This window comes from Schistocerca nitens, chromosome 10 (assembly GCF_023898315.1).
Source record: "Schistocerca nitens isolate TAMUIC-IGC-003100 chromosome 10, iqSchNite1.1, whole genome shotgun sequence".
Classification (NCBI taxonomy): Eukaryota; Metazoa; Arthropoda; class Insecta; order Orthoptera; family Acrididae; genus Schistocerca; species Schistocerca nitens.
In genome coordinates, this window is record NC_064623.1 from 7,636,956 (window position 1) to 7,650,210 (window position 13,255).

Below are 13,255 nucleotides of genomic sequence, written 5' to 3' on the forward strand. Positions count from 1 at the left end.
GCTGCTTGTCTCTCGAGCATTTATTTGCAATTTCCCGTATTATTTCCCTCTACTAGCAACAAAACCTGAACGCGGCAATACTGTACGGGAATGCGACTACAGAAGTTGCCGTTGTTCGCTGGTGAACACTGAACAGCCGCTTATGGCGCGTGGCGTAGCGCTGGTGTGGCAACTACGCTCCACTGCAGCCACTCATGTATTGCAGCTACTGACGCAATTGCTTTACAAACTCTTAACTATCACACACGAGGAGTATTCCTTAGTAAATGAGCCGTTGCGGCCCGTATCGATAGTGCCACTCCGATGGTTTATCTTTCCTGCCACGGTCAGGGCGGTAAGAGGCGCCCTCAGGGGCCTACGCGAGCAGAAACGGGTCCTGGTGGGGGTGTGCTCCGGGACGTGGTGGAAGACGGTTGTCGGGTTGACGCAGCGAGTGTGGGACCGGACCTATCGCATGGAGATATACAAGTTGGTTCTGAACGGAAGGCGCCGTAGCAAACAGCGGGAAGCGGGCGTCCTGTAATTTGTGTGAAGGAGTAACGATTTTTACATTGGATGTCCCAGTGGTTCCCGAGAGTTGCGGTGGCTGCTTTCGGACAAGAGAATTGGTAAGAGCTTGTGTCTACGCTCTTTTCCGTACGATGTTGCTGCCTGCCGTTATAAACGGGTGAAGATCAGGTGCTTGTATTGCCTATACGGGAACTGCTGATGTAAAATTACATTTGTGATTGAGTCTCACTGTATTGTGGCAATTCAGAGGCAAGCTGAAGATGAACAGATAGAGAAAGTGTATGAGGACATTGAAAGGGTAATAAAATATGGAAAGGGGGACGAAAATATAATAGTCATGGGCGACTGGAATGCAGTTGTAGGGGAGGGAGTAGAAGAAAAGGTTACAGAAGAATATGGGCTTGGGACGAGGAATGAAAGAGGAGAAAGACTAATTGAGTTCTGTAACAAGTTTGAGCTAGTAATAGCGAATACCCTGTTCAAGAATCACAAGAGGAGGAGGTATACTTGGAAAAGGCCTGGAGATACGGGAAGATTTCAATTAGATTACATCATGGTCAGACAGAGATTCCGAAATCAGATACTGGATTGTAAGGCGTACCCAGGAGCAGATATAGACTCAGATCACAATATAGTAGTGATGAAGAGTAGGCTGAAATTCAAGACATTAGTCAGGAAGAATCAATACGCAAACAACTGGGATACGGAAATACTAAGGAATGACGAGATACGTTTGAAGTTCTCTAACGATGTAGATACAGCAATAAGGAATAGCGCAGTAGGCAGTACAGTTGAAGAGGAATGGACATCTCTAAAAAGGGCCATCACAGAAGTTGGGAAGGAAAACATAGGTACAAAGAAGGTAGCTGCGAAGAAACCATGGGTAACAGAAGAAATACTTCAGTTGATTGATGAAAGGAGGAAGTACAAACATGTTCCGGGAAAATCAGGAATACAGAAATACAAGTCGCTGAGGAATGAAATAAATAGGAAGTGCAGGGAAGCTAAGACGAAATGGCTGCAGGAAAAATGTGAAGACATCGCAAAAGATACGATTGTCGGAAGGACAGACTCAGCATACAGGAAAGTCAAAACAACCTTTGGTGGCATTAAAAGCAACGGTGGTAACATTAAAAGTGCAACGGGAATTCCACTGTTAAATGCAGAGGAGAGAGCAGATAGGTGGAAAGAATACATTGAAAGCCTCTATGAGGGTGAAGATTTGTCTGATGTGATAGAAGAAGAAACAGGAGTCGATTTAGAAGAGATAGGGGATCCAGTATTAGAATCGGAATTTAAAAGAGCTTTGGAGGACTTACGGTCAAATAAGGCAGAAGGGATAGATAACATTCCATCAGAATTTCTAAAATCATTGGGCGAAGTGGCAACAAAACGACTATTCACGTTGGTGTGTAGAATATATGAGTCTGGCGACATACCATCTGACCTTCGGAAAAGCATCATCCACACAATTCCGAAGACTGCAAGAACTGGTAAGTGCGAGAATTATCGCACAATCAGCTTAACAGCTCATGCATCGAAGCTGCTTACAAGAATAATATACAGAAGAATGGAAAAGAAAATTGAGAACGCGCTAGGTGACGATCAGTTTGGCTTTAGGAAAAGTCAAGGGACGAGAGAGGCAATTCTGACGTTACGGCTAATAATGGAAGCAAGGCTAAAGAAAAATCAAGACACGTTCATAGGATTTGTCGACCTGGAAAAAGCGTTCGACAATATAAAATGGTGCAAGCTGTTCGAGATTCTGAAAAAAAGTAGGGGTAAGCTATAGGGAGAGACGGGTCATATACAATATGTACAACAACCAAGAGGGAATAATAAGAGTGGACGATCAAGAACAAAGTGCTCGTATTAAGAAGGGTGTAAGACAAGGCTGTAGCCTTTCGCCCCTACTCTTCAATCTGTACATCGAGGTAGCAATGATGGAAATAAAAGAAAGGTTCAGGAGTGGAATTAAAATACAAGGTGAAAGGATATCAATGATACGATTCGCTGATGACATTGCTATCCTGAGTGAAAGTGAAGAAGAATTAAATGATCTGCTGACGGAATGAAGTCTAATGAGTACACAGTATGGTTTGAGAGTAAATCGGAGAAAGACGAAGGTAATGAGAAGTAGTTGAAATGAGAACAGCGAGAAACTTAACATCAGGATTGATGGTCACGAAGTCAATGAAGTTAAGGAATTCTGCTACCTAGGCAGTAAAATAACCAATGACGGACGGAGCAAGGAGGACATCAAAAGCAGACTCGCTATGGCAAAAAAGGCATTTCCGGCCAAGAGAAGTCTACTAATATCGAATACCGTCCTTAATTTGAGGAAGAAATTTCTGAGGATGTACGTCTGGAGTACAGCATTGTATGGTAGTGAAACATGGACTGTGGGAAAACCGGAACAGAAGAGAATCGAAGCATTTGAGATGTGATGCTATAGACGAATGTTGAAAATTAGGTGGACTGATAAGGTAAGGAATGAGGAGTTTCTACGCAGAATCGGAGAGGAAAGGAATATGTGGAAAACACTGATAAGGAGAAGGGACAGGATGATAGGACATCTGCTAAGACATGAGGGAATGACTTCCATGGTACTAGAGGGAGCTGTAGAGGGCAAAAACTGTAGAGGAAGACAGAGATTGGAATACGTCAAGCAAATAATTGAGGACATAGGTTGCAAGTGCTACTCTGAGATGAAGAGGTTAGCACAGGAAAGGAATTCGTGGCGGGCCGCATCAAACCAGTCAGTAGACTGATGACCAAAAAAAAAAAACCTGACGAGTGCATCGCTGTAGATCTTCGCGTGCTAAATTGCGGGGTGTCGGTGTCGTCCTAGGGCTAGACTTGTGATGTATGTTATGTTGAAAGGGAATTAACTGTACCAATCTTAAGAGAGCTTTTAGTTTGTTTTAGGTTTGTACACGGAATGATGTTGATATTTTGTCGATTGCGGCAATAACTTCCTGTGTGGGGAGATCCTCTGAGGGACTTGTGTTGTACTGTTGCAGTGCAGTCCATTTGAAACGTGCTGCTTAAAACTTGGGACTGCAGCTCTCTGATGTTAGATATTCCTGTTTAATCTTAAATGTCTTGGATGTAATATGGTTGTTGAGGATTATGTAATTAATTTTGATCGCTGGTTCCTTAAAGGAAGTATTTCGTTTTAAAATATGTGCTCGGCCAGAGTCTATTTAAATATGATTTTAACTCATTATTCAAATTTTCTACTCTTGCTTTCTTAAAAGGCTTTCAGTTAAATGATTGCTATACGCCTGTTTAAATGTTTGAGTGACTTAAAGGAAAAGAATATTATTTTGCACTGTTCTATTGCTAGCCTACCCCTTCCACTCCACAGCCTATTGAGCTGTGTCGAAATTGTGTTCAGCACACCCCTCTGACAATGACACATCAGTAAAGATATATGATGTAACCAACAAAAGTTCGAGCGTAACACCAGTGCCTTCTCCATCGCAATATCTACAGCGGTAACATCAATCGCAGAGTATTGTGTTTGACACTACAGCGATGAAAGTAGAAATAAGAAAATAGCGAAAATTCTTCTGTAAATAGAACAGGGTTGTATCTTTAAAGTGCGAAAAGTAAATTTTTCTCCTAAATACGATATAGTTTTTGTGTAAGTTGACACTAGCTGAAAAAAGATGGAAAAACCGCGGTTCCTCTTAAATTTTACCGCATATGTAACCCCCGTTTCCACTAAGATGTGATGTTCGTACACTACATAAAAGTAGGCACTGTCGCAATTCCGGCAAGGTGTCCCGATGTTCGTTGGCTGATTTGGGGAAGGGGACCAAACAGCGAGGTCATCGGTCCCATCGGGTTAGGGACGGATGGAGAAGGAAGTCGGCCGTGCCCTTCGAAAGGAACTATCACGCCACTTGCCCGAAGCGATTTAGGGAAATCACGGAAAACCTGAATCAGGTTGGTCGGACGCGGGTTTGAACAGTCGTCCTCCCGAATGCGAGTCCAGTGTGCTAACCACTGCGCCACCTCGCTCGGTTCGATGTTCGTAATACAGTGCGACCAGAATATGAGTTCGAAGTCCCCCTCCCCCTCTCCCTCGTTTTTCGTAAACAATCATAAAATTTACTCAATTTAGTGTATGCATACAAATGGGAAAAGTTACTAGAAAACATTACATTATTTTTTGTTTCACTTTTTCCTTCTAAAACGTCCCCTTTCATTCCATGTTCATTGAATATCTTTTTGGTGTATAGAGTTAGTTTTGTTTTTGGTTTTGTGATATTTTTCCTTGTGTTTGTTTTTAGAAGGCTTTCAGTTTTCTTGTGATGTCTTTGAGCTCGGTTTGTAGATTTCTTTCCTCATTGTGTATGATTTCTGTTTGACAATTAACGTCAACAAATAAATCATTTTGCGTTACTAGCATACAAATTTTTATAGGATACAAATTATGAGAGTAGGTTGACAATCTGATTGCAAGTTTGCAGTGGAATCTTTAGTATGCACACTTGAAAAATGTTTTGCATCACCCCGGTTCCCAGAACTCCTGAAGATAGACGTTGATTGTGTATACTGAATCACAGTCCCTTTGACTGTTCAGAGATGTCACTAAACCCGCCCAAAGACGTAAACAACAATGCATGAGCAGCGCCTATTGGAAGGAGGAAGCCCGACAGCCGATCAGTTCCAGACATCCACCAGGAAGGAGGTACACGGCTCGTATTCTCTCTAGTTGAACCATGCCTAGACAGTCATTACCGCGGTTTGCTCGCTTCTGCATTGTTACTTTGTGCCAGGAGGGGCTCTCAACAAGGGAAGTGTCCAGGCGTCTTGGAGAGAACCCAAGCGATGTTGTTCGGACATGGAGGAGAAACAGAGAGACAGGAACTGTCAGTGACGTGCCTCGCTCAGGCCGCCCAAGGCCTACTACTGCAGTGGATGACCGCTACCTACGGATTATGCCTCGGAAGAATCCTGACAGTAACGCCTCCATGTTGAATAACGCTTTTCGTGCAGCCACAGGGCGTCGTGTTACGACTCAAACTGTGTGCAATAGGCTGCATGATGCGCAACTTCACTCCCGACCTCCATGGCGAGGTCCATCTTTGTAACCACGACACAATGCAGCGCGGTACAGATGGGCCCAAAAACACGCCGAATGGACTGCTCATGAGTGTCGCATATGCCCTCAACCAGACAGTCGTTTGGAGGCAACCCGGTCAGGCTTAGACACACTGTCCAGCGAGTGCAGCAAGGTGGAGGTTCCCTGCTGTTTTGGGGTGGCATTATGTGGGGCCGACGTAAGCCGCTGGTGGTCACGGAAGGCGCTGTAACGGCTGTACGATACGCGAATGCCATCCTCCGACCGATAGCGCAACCATATCGGCAGCATATTGGCGAGACATTCGTCTTCATGGAAGACAATTCACACCCCCATCGTGCACATCTTGTGGGTGACTTCCTTCAGGATAACGACATCGCTCGACTAGAGTGGCCATCATGTTCTCTAGACATGAACACTATCGAACATGCCTGGGATGGATTGAAAAGGGTTGTTTAATGACGACGTGACCCGCCAACCACTATGAGGGATCTACCCCAAATCGCCGTTTAGGAGTAGGACAATCTGGACCAACAGTGCCTTGATGAACTTGTGGACAGTATCCCACGACGAATACAGGCATGCATCAATGCAAGAGGACGTCCTACTGGGTATTAAGCGTTACCGGTGTGTACAGCAGTCTGGATCACCACCTCTGAAGGTCTCGCTTTATGGTGGTGCAATATGCAATGTGTGGTTTTCATCAGCAATACAAAGGGCGGAAAAGACGTTTATGTTTGTGGTGTCACAGCCAGACACCACACTTGCTAGGTGGTAACTTAAATCGGCCGCGGTCCTGTAGTACATGTCGGACCCGCGTGTCGCCATTGGGTGATCGCAAACCTAGCGCCACCACATGGCAGGTCACAAGACACGGACTCGACCTCGCCCCAGTTGTACGGAAGACATAGCTTGCGACCAGACGTACGAAGCCTTCCTCTCATTTGCCGAGAGACAGATTGAATAGCCTTTAGCTTAGTCCATAGCTACTACCTAGCAAGGCGTCAATTGTATCAGTGCTTATAGCTTACTAATATTCAAGAGAGATGTATTCCAAGGACTAATTAAAAGATAAGTATTAAAAAGCTACGTCCTTTTCTTTAGTGCATTTATAAGTCTCATGTTCCAGACTTCACGCCCGTCTGCGTTAGCCTTGCGTGCCCTATCGGCTACCTCATTGTGTCTCGGCTGTATGGTCTAGACACAACATTATTGGCGCCGAGGAGTGGTGCCGCGCCCACGTTGCATTAATTGATTGTACTTTGCTCTGATTTGCTTGTGTCATGGCTTCGCCACAATCTCCAGATGTACTGTCCGAATTTTATCGCTTGCAGAATCAGCAGACGCAGACGTTATTGGAAGCCCTTGGACAGCTCGTCCAGGGTCAACGTGCGCTGCAAACCGATGCGGCAGCCGCCGCTTCTTCGCTACCGCTGCCTCAAAACGCTGTTGCACCTCCGTTTCGTAGCTCTGACGCAGCTCAAGAGTCGTGGACTGAGTGTTCCCGACAATTTGCCTTCCATCTAGCAGCCTACAGAATACAAGGTAATGAGCGGCAGCCGTTTTTGCGTTCTTGTGTCGGTGTGTCTACCTACCGTGTGATAGTGAAATTGTTTCCCCGACGCGACGTAGCCACTCTGTCCTACGACGAAATTTTGTCTGCTTTAGATGCCTATTTCAAAGAAACAGTAAATGTAGTTGCAAAACGGTATACATTCTTTCGTACAAAACGTACGGCCGGTCAGACTAATAGGGAGTGGGTAGCAACTTTGCAAGGACTTACTAGGGAGTGTGCCTTTGAATGTGACTGTGGACTTCCTTATTCAGACACTATGGTGCGTGATGCAATAGCACAGAACGTGTCTGATGTTCGCGTACGGGAACAGATTTTGAAACTAGTTAACCCCTCCCTTCAACAAGTGATAGACATATTGGATAGGCAAGACACACTTGACTTTGCTCAGGCATCATTTGAAACTTCGCCAGCAGTGTGTCACATTAACAGGCCCGCCGGGCCCACTGCACGGGACGCTAAGCGGCCCTCGCGCCCGTCGCAGCAGCGGCAGCCTACCTTGCAAACACGTGCGCCGCGTAAGCAAGCGACTGTAGTGAAATCATGCCCGCGGTGTGCAACTAGACATTCGCGTGAAAATTGCCCGTCACGCCAAGCTATTTGCTTTTACTGTCAAAAGAGAGGACATGTTCAAAGTGTTTGCCAGAAAAAGCTTAGATCAGACAATCACACAAATTCCAGGCCTTTTGCTTCGCGCCAGAATCGAACCCAGGACAATCAGGCTCGTGGACCTTCGCCCATGGACATTCATGTAGTTCATTCCCACCCGTCCAGTGACACTTTAGCTAACAGTGACTGTGTTCGTCCCACCAACAGAGTGCGTCGACGTCGCCGGAAATCCCGTAAAGTCGCAAGTGCTTCTGTACCTGTATCAGTTCACATTGTACGTGACAGTCGCTCTTGTCGGCAACAGGACAATAAACTTTTTGTGGACTTAGACTTTGAAGGAAAAGTGATCCCATTCCAGCTCGATACCGGAGCTGCAGTTTCATTGCTCAATCACGACATGTACAAACAACTGGGCGCCCCGCCATTGCGTGCCGCGAATGTTAAGTTAACTAGTTACTCCGGACAGCATATACCTGTGTTAGGACAGTGCAGCCTTCTTGCAACATACATGGGACAAACAAAACTTGTGTCATTTTACGTTCTTCGTTCTTCTACTGCAGTGAACTTCTTTGGTTTAGATTTATTTCAATTGTTTAATTTGTCTATAGTAAATCGGGTCCTATCAGTGAATCAGACTGTGCCTTCCGCCAGTGTTTCTAGTCTTTGTGAAGAATTTGCAGACATTTTTGCACCGGGCCTTGGTTGCGCTAAGAACTATGAAGCACATTTGGAACTGAAAGACAACGCGCAACCGAAATTTTTCAGAGCGCGCAATGTTCCCCACGCATTGCGTGATGAGGTCGCAAGAACATTACACGATTTAGAATCTCAAGGTGTAATTGAACGTGTGCAGGCTTCTCTCTGGGCCTCACCCTTAGTAATTTTGCCAAAACCTTCCGGTAAACTGAGACTTTGTGTGGACTTCAAGGCAACTGTGAATCCTCAACTTGTGACTGCTACTTTTCCTTTGCCCCGCCCGGAAGATCTTTTTGACAAACTGTGCCCGGGAAAATACTTTTCAAAATTGGACCTAGCAGATGCGTCCTTGCAAATACCTGTGGACGACGAATCCCAGCGCGTCTTAGTGGTAAACACGCATCTTGGCTTGTATCGCTTCAAAAGACTGCCATTCGGGTGTGCATCCGCCCCTGCATTGTTTCAGCAATATTTACAAACTGTTTGTGCGTCGGTCCCTACTGCTGCGAACTATCTGGACGATATTGTGATCTCAGGAAAGACAGAAGCCGAACCTTTGCAAAATCTCCGAACATTATTTCAGGTATTGCGTCAGAATGGTCTTCGCTTGAGGAAGGACAAATGTGTGTTTTTTGCTCGTGACTTACCCTACCTGGGGCATGTCATAAATGCCCAAGGTATACATCTGAGTCCAGAGCACCTCCGTGCCATACAGGAATTACCTGCTCCGCAGAATTTGAAACAGCTCCAGAGTGTGCTGGGTAACATTAATTATTATGCAAAGTTTGTGCGCAATGCTTCTTCCATTTCAGCCCCGCTTCATCGCTTACGCCGTAAAGGTGTTCCGTTCGTCTGGACGACGGAATGCGAACGCGCCTTTCGCCAGTTGAAATCGGCGTTACTTTCAAATACTTGCCTTACGCCATTCGATCCCCGAAAACCTCTTTTGTTGATGGTAGATGCATCGGATGTCGGGATCGGTGCGGTGCTTGCGCACAAAGATGGCTCGCATGTTCGCCCTATTGCCTTTGCGTCAAAATTGCTCTCGTCTGCGCAAAGAAATTATTCACAGATAGAGAAAGAAGCTTTAGCTCTCGTGTTTGGTGTTACAAAGTTTCATGATTTCTTGTATGGTCGTCACTTTACCATCATCACGGACCACAAACCTTTGACATCGCTTTTTCATCCGAACAAGCCTGTGCCTCCACGTACAGCGCAGAAATTCATTCGCTGGTCACTTTTTCTCTCGCAGTACCGCTACGAGATCTTGTATCGGTCCACTGCTAGGCACGGAAACGCTGATGCGTTGTCCCGTTTGCCTGTTGCTGAGGATAAAGCATTCGATTCTTCCGAACTTGCTTGCATGTTCATTGATTCGGAAACCGATGACGTGGTCGAATCGTTTCCGATTGATTTTCGTCGTGTAGCTACAGCCACAGCTGCTGACCCTGTCCTTGCTACTGTTTTGCGTTTTGTTGCTACGCATTGGCCCTTGTCAAAGTCACGGATCGAGGATCCTTTGGTTCGCCGTTTTTTTGCTCACAAGGAGAGACTTTTTGTACGACGTGGTGTTTTGTTGTTGCGTTCTGATAATGATCAATCCCGAGTCGTGGTCCCACGATCGTTACAGTCCTCTGTCTTAAAGCTTCTTCACCAAGGACATTGGGGTATAGTGCGTACGAAACAACTCGCTCGTCAGCACTGTACTTGGTTCGGACTCGATGCTGCGATTACGAATATGTGCTCCTCTTGCGTGGCGTGTGCCGAAAAACAATCCGCACCGCCGCGGAAATTCTTTGCATGGCCGAAAGCCACTTCCCCTTGGCAACGCTTGCATATCGATTTTGCTGGTCCATTCTGGAATGCTCGATGGTTGGTTGTGGTCGATGCTTTCAGTAATTTTCCTTTTGTTGTCCGGATGTCTTCCACGACGTCTTCTGCCACAATCCAAGCCTTGTCTGCTATCTTTTGCATTGAGGGTCTTCCGCAGACTATTGTTTCCGACAATGGCCCACAATTCATGTCCGCAGAATTTCAGTCATTCTGCCAGGCCAATGGTATTCAACATCTGACATCTGCGCCGTTTTCGCCTCAGTCCAACGGTGCCGCGGAACGATTGGTCCGGACTTTCAAGTCACAGATGTTGAAGTTGAAAGAGTCGCATTCTCGGGAGGACGCTTTGTTGCTCTTTTTGTCTTCGTATCGCTCTCAGCCCCGAGATGGTCGCTCGCCGGCTGAGTTGCTTCATGGTCGTTCTCATCGCACCCTGATGTCTTTGCTGCATCCGCCGCATCAGGTTCCTGTGCAGCGGCAGACTCCTGCTTTTGCTTCTGGCGACGTTGTCTATTATCGCAACTATCGCGGTTCACGGCGTTGGCTCGCAGGGCGCATTCTTCGCTGCCTCGGCCGCGCGATGTATTTGGTTTTGGGGGCCTCTGGTGAGGTGCGTCGGCATCTCAATCAGCTGCGCCTCTGTCGTCGCCTGGGTTCTGCCGCTCCCCGTCTGCTTTCAGCGACGGAGCCGTCCGGTCAGCGCCCTGGGGACCCATCTACTGGCTCGCCTCATCCCCAGGTGTTACCGACGCTGCCTTCCATTTTGCCCCATGGCGTCGCGCCGCCGCCGCAGCAGCCGCCGCAGCCGCCGTCGGCGCCGACCGCAGTGGACGCGTCGCTGCAACCGCATGGCGCCTCCCTGGGTGACGCGCCGCCGCTCGCTTCCCGTGACCCGCCGTCCTCCGCCATGGACCTCTTGCCCGCTCCGGACCAGATGTCGTCTTCGCCCGTCGGGTGCTCCGACCGCATGGAGGTCGACCCTTCGGCCCCTCTTGTCTCATTAGGTGCGCATACACCTCATGTTGACGTGCACCCTGGACTAGGTTTGCAGGCGTTTCCTAGCTCCCCTCGGACCGAATGGCCGGGTGCGGGTGGCACAGCCTCGCCTGTTGTTAGGCTCCCCACCTCATCGCATACGTCAACATGGGGTCCTCCCCACGGCGGGCGGAAGCCTTATCTCACGACCGTTCGCCGATTTGCGGGGGAGGAATGTGGTGTCACAGCCAGACACCACACTTGCTAGGTGGTAACTTAAATCGGCCGCGGTCCTGTAGTACATGTCGGACCCGCGTGTCGCCACTGGGTGATCGCAAACCTAGCGCCACCACATGGCAGGTCACAAGACACGGACTCGACCTCGCCCCAGTTGTACGGAAGACATAGCTTGCGACCAGACGTACGAAGCCTTCCTCTCATTTGCCGAGAGACAGATTGAATAGCCTTCAGCTTAGTCCATAGCTACTACCTAGCAAGGCGTCATTTGTATCAGTGCTTATAGCTTACTAATATTCAAGAGAGATATATTCCAAGGACTAATTAAAAGATAAGTATTAAAAACGCTACGTACTTTTCTTTAGTGCATTTATAAGTTTCATGTTCCAGACTTCACGCCCGTCTGAGTTAGCCTTGCGTGCCCTATCGGCTACCTCATTGTGTCTCGGCTGTATGGTCTAGACACAACAATGTTGATCTCTGTTTCAATTTTCTGTACAGGTCGCGGAACTCTCGGAACCGAGGTGATGCAAAACTTTTTTTGATGTGTGTAGTTTGACTTTTTGGGGACGATTTTTCGAGGACTTCGTAGTTTGGAGGTCCTTATTTTATGTGGAAAAGAAACCGCAGACGTTTACTATAGGGGCAATGCAGATAAGACACATTATGGTTATAATACGGCTTACAATTTTACCATTAAGAATTTGACTGGAAGACTGTCATACATAATGAGATATGAATAAGGGGAAATACGCATTGAGGAGTAGTTTAAAACGATCGCTTCATGTTTAGAATGATTAGGCATGGGAATTAAGAGTAGAATTTAGTTTTTTGTATGAGTGCGTTTTAGCAGTAACTGGAAATTGCGTGCTAGAATTTAAAATGTTTCCGCCCGGGATCGAACCGGGGACCTTGCGCGTGTGAGGCGCACGTGATAACCACTACACTACGGAAACACACGTTCCTTGAGGCACCGTAATAAGTTTATGCAGCTAGCGCTTTCTATCTGTCTGCTCCACAGCGGTTTGAACCAGTTTCCGCCGTTTGTGGTCTCTCTCTCTCTCTCTCTCTCTCTCTCTCTCTCTCTCTGTGACTGTCACTTCTCACCTCCGTAACATGCCTTTTCCGCGTCTCTTTTCTTCTGATGCGTAGGTGGATTGATAGCCAACAGAGGTGCGTTCGTTCCGCATCGTATAAGTGGAGTTATTATAATAAATGAAAAAAAAAACAGAAAACAATCTGGAGCACAATTTCTTTTATTACTGACTACCATCTTCAGTCTGCCCCTGAAGATGATCTTCAGTTTTAAGTTGCACAAGGAGAAAGTGGTCACCAATAAAATGAAAATGCCGTGCAAACCCCCGTATACGTGGCGACTCAAGGTGCAATTCGTCGACAGTGCTATGAGCGACATAGAACTAACATAAAAATTCAGAAAAATTGGGGAAAAATTGTACAGTAGGCAATAAAAGGAATAGTGAACCAGACGGTATTTCCTCCGTCAATTATATCAACCGAGAACACGTAACCCAACCAACGGCGTTAATAACCGTAGCCGTGGCACCTACATTGTCTTTCGCAGTAAGCTACAAACGAACGTAGTCGTATCGAAGACATATCGTTCGAGTTTAACGCGGACGATATAGCGTTCCCAGAAGATTTTGCAGTACATCCTGTACAGAAATAGAAGCGTTTTTGAAATACCTTTAGTGAATCGTTGCACATTT

General features: G+C 46.8%; 1 non-coding gene across 1 annotated transcript; it reads right to left on the reverse strand.

Annotated features, from left to right (window-relative positions):
- Positions 1–12,411: 12,411 nt before the first annotated feature.
- Trnav-cac (transfer RNA valine (anticodon CAC)) lies at positions 12,412–12,484 on the reverse strand. Its single transcript has one exon. It is a non-coding gene; the product is annotated as a tRNA-Val (tRNA).
- Positions 12,485–13,255: the final 771 nt, after the last annotated feature.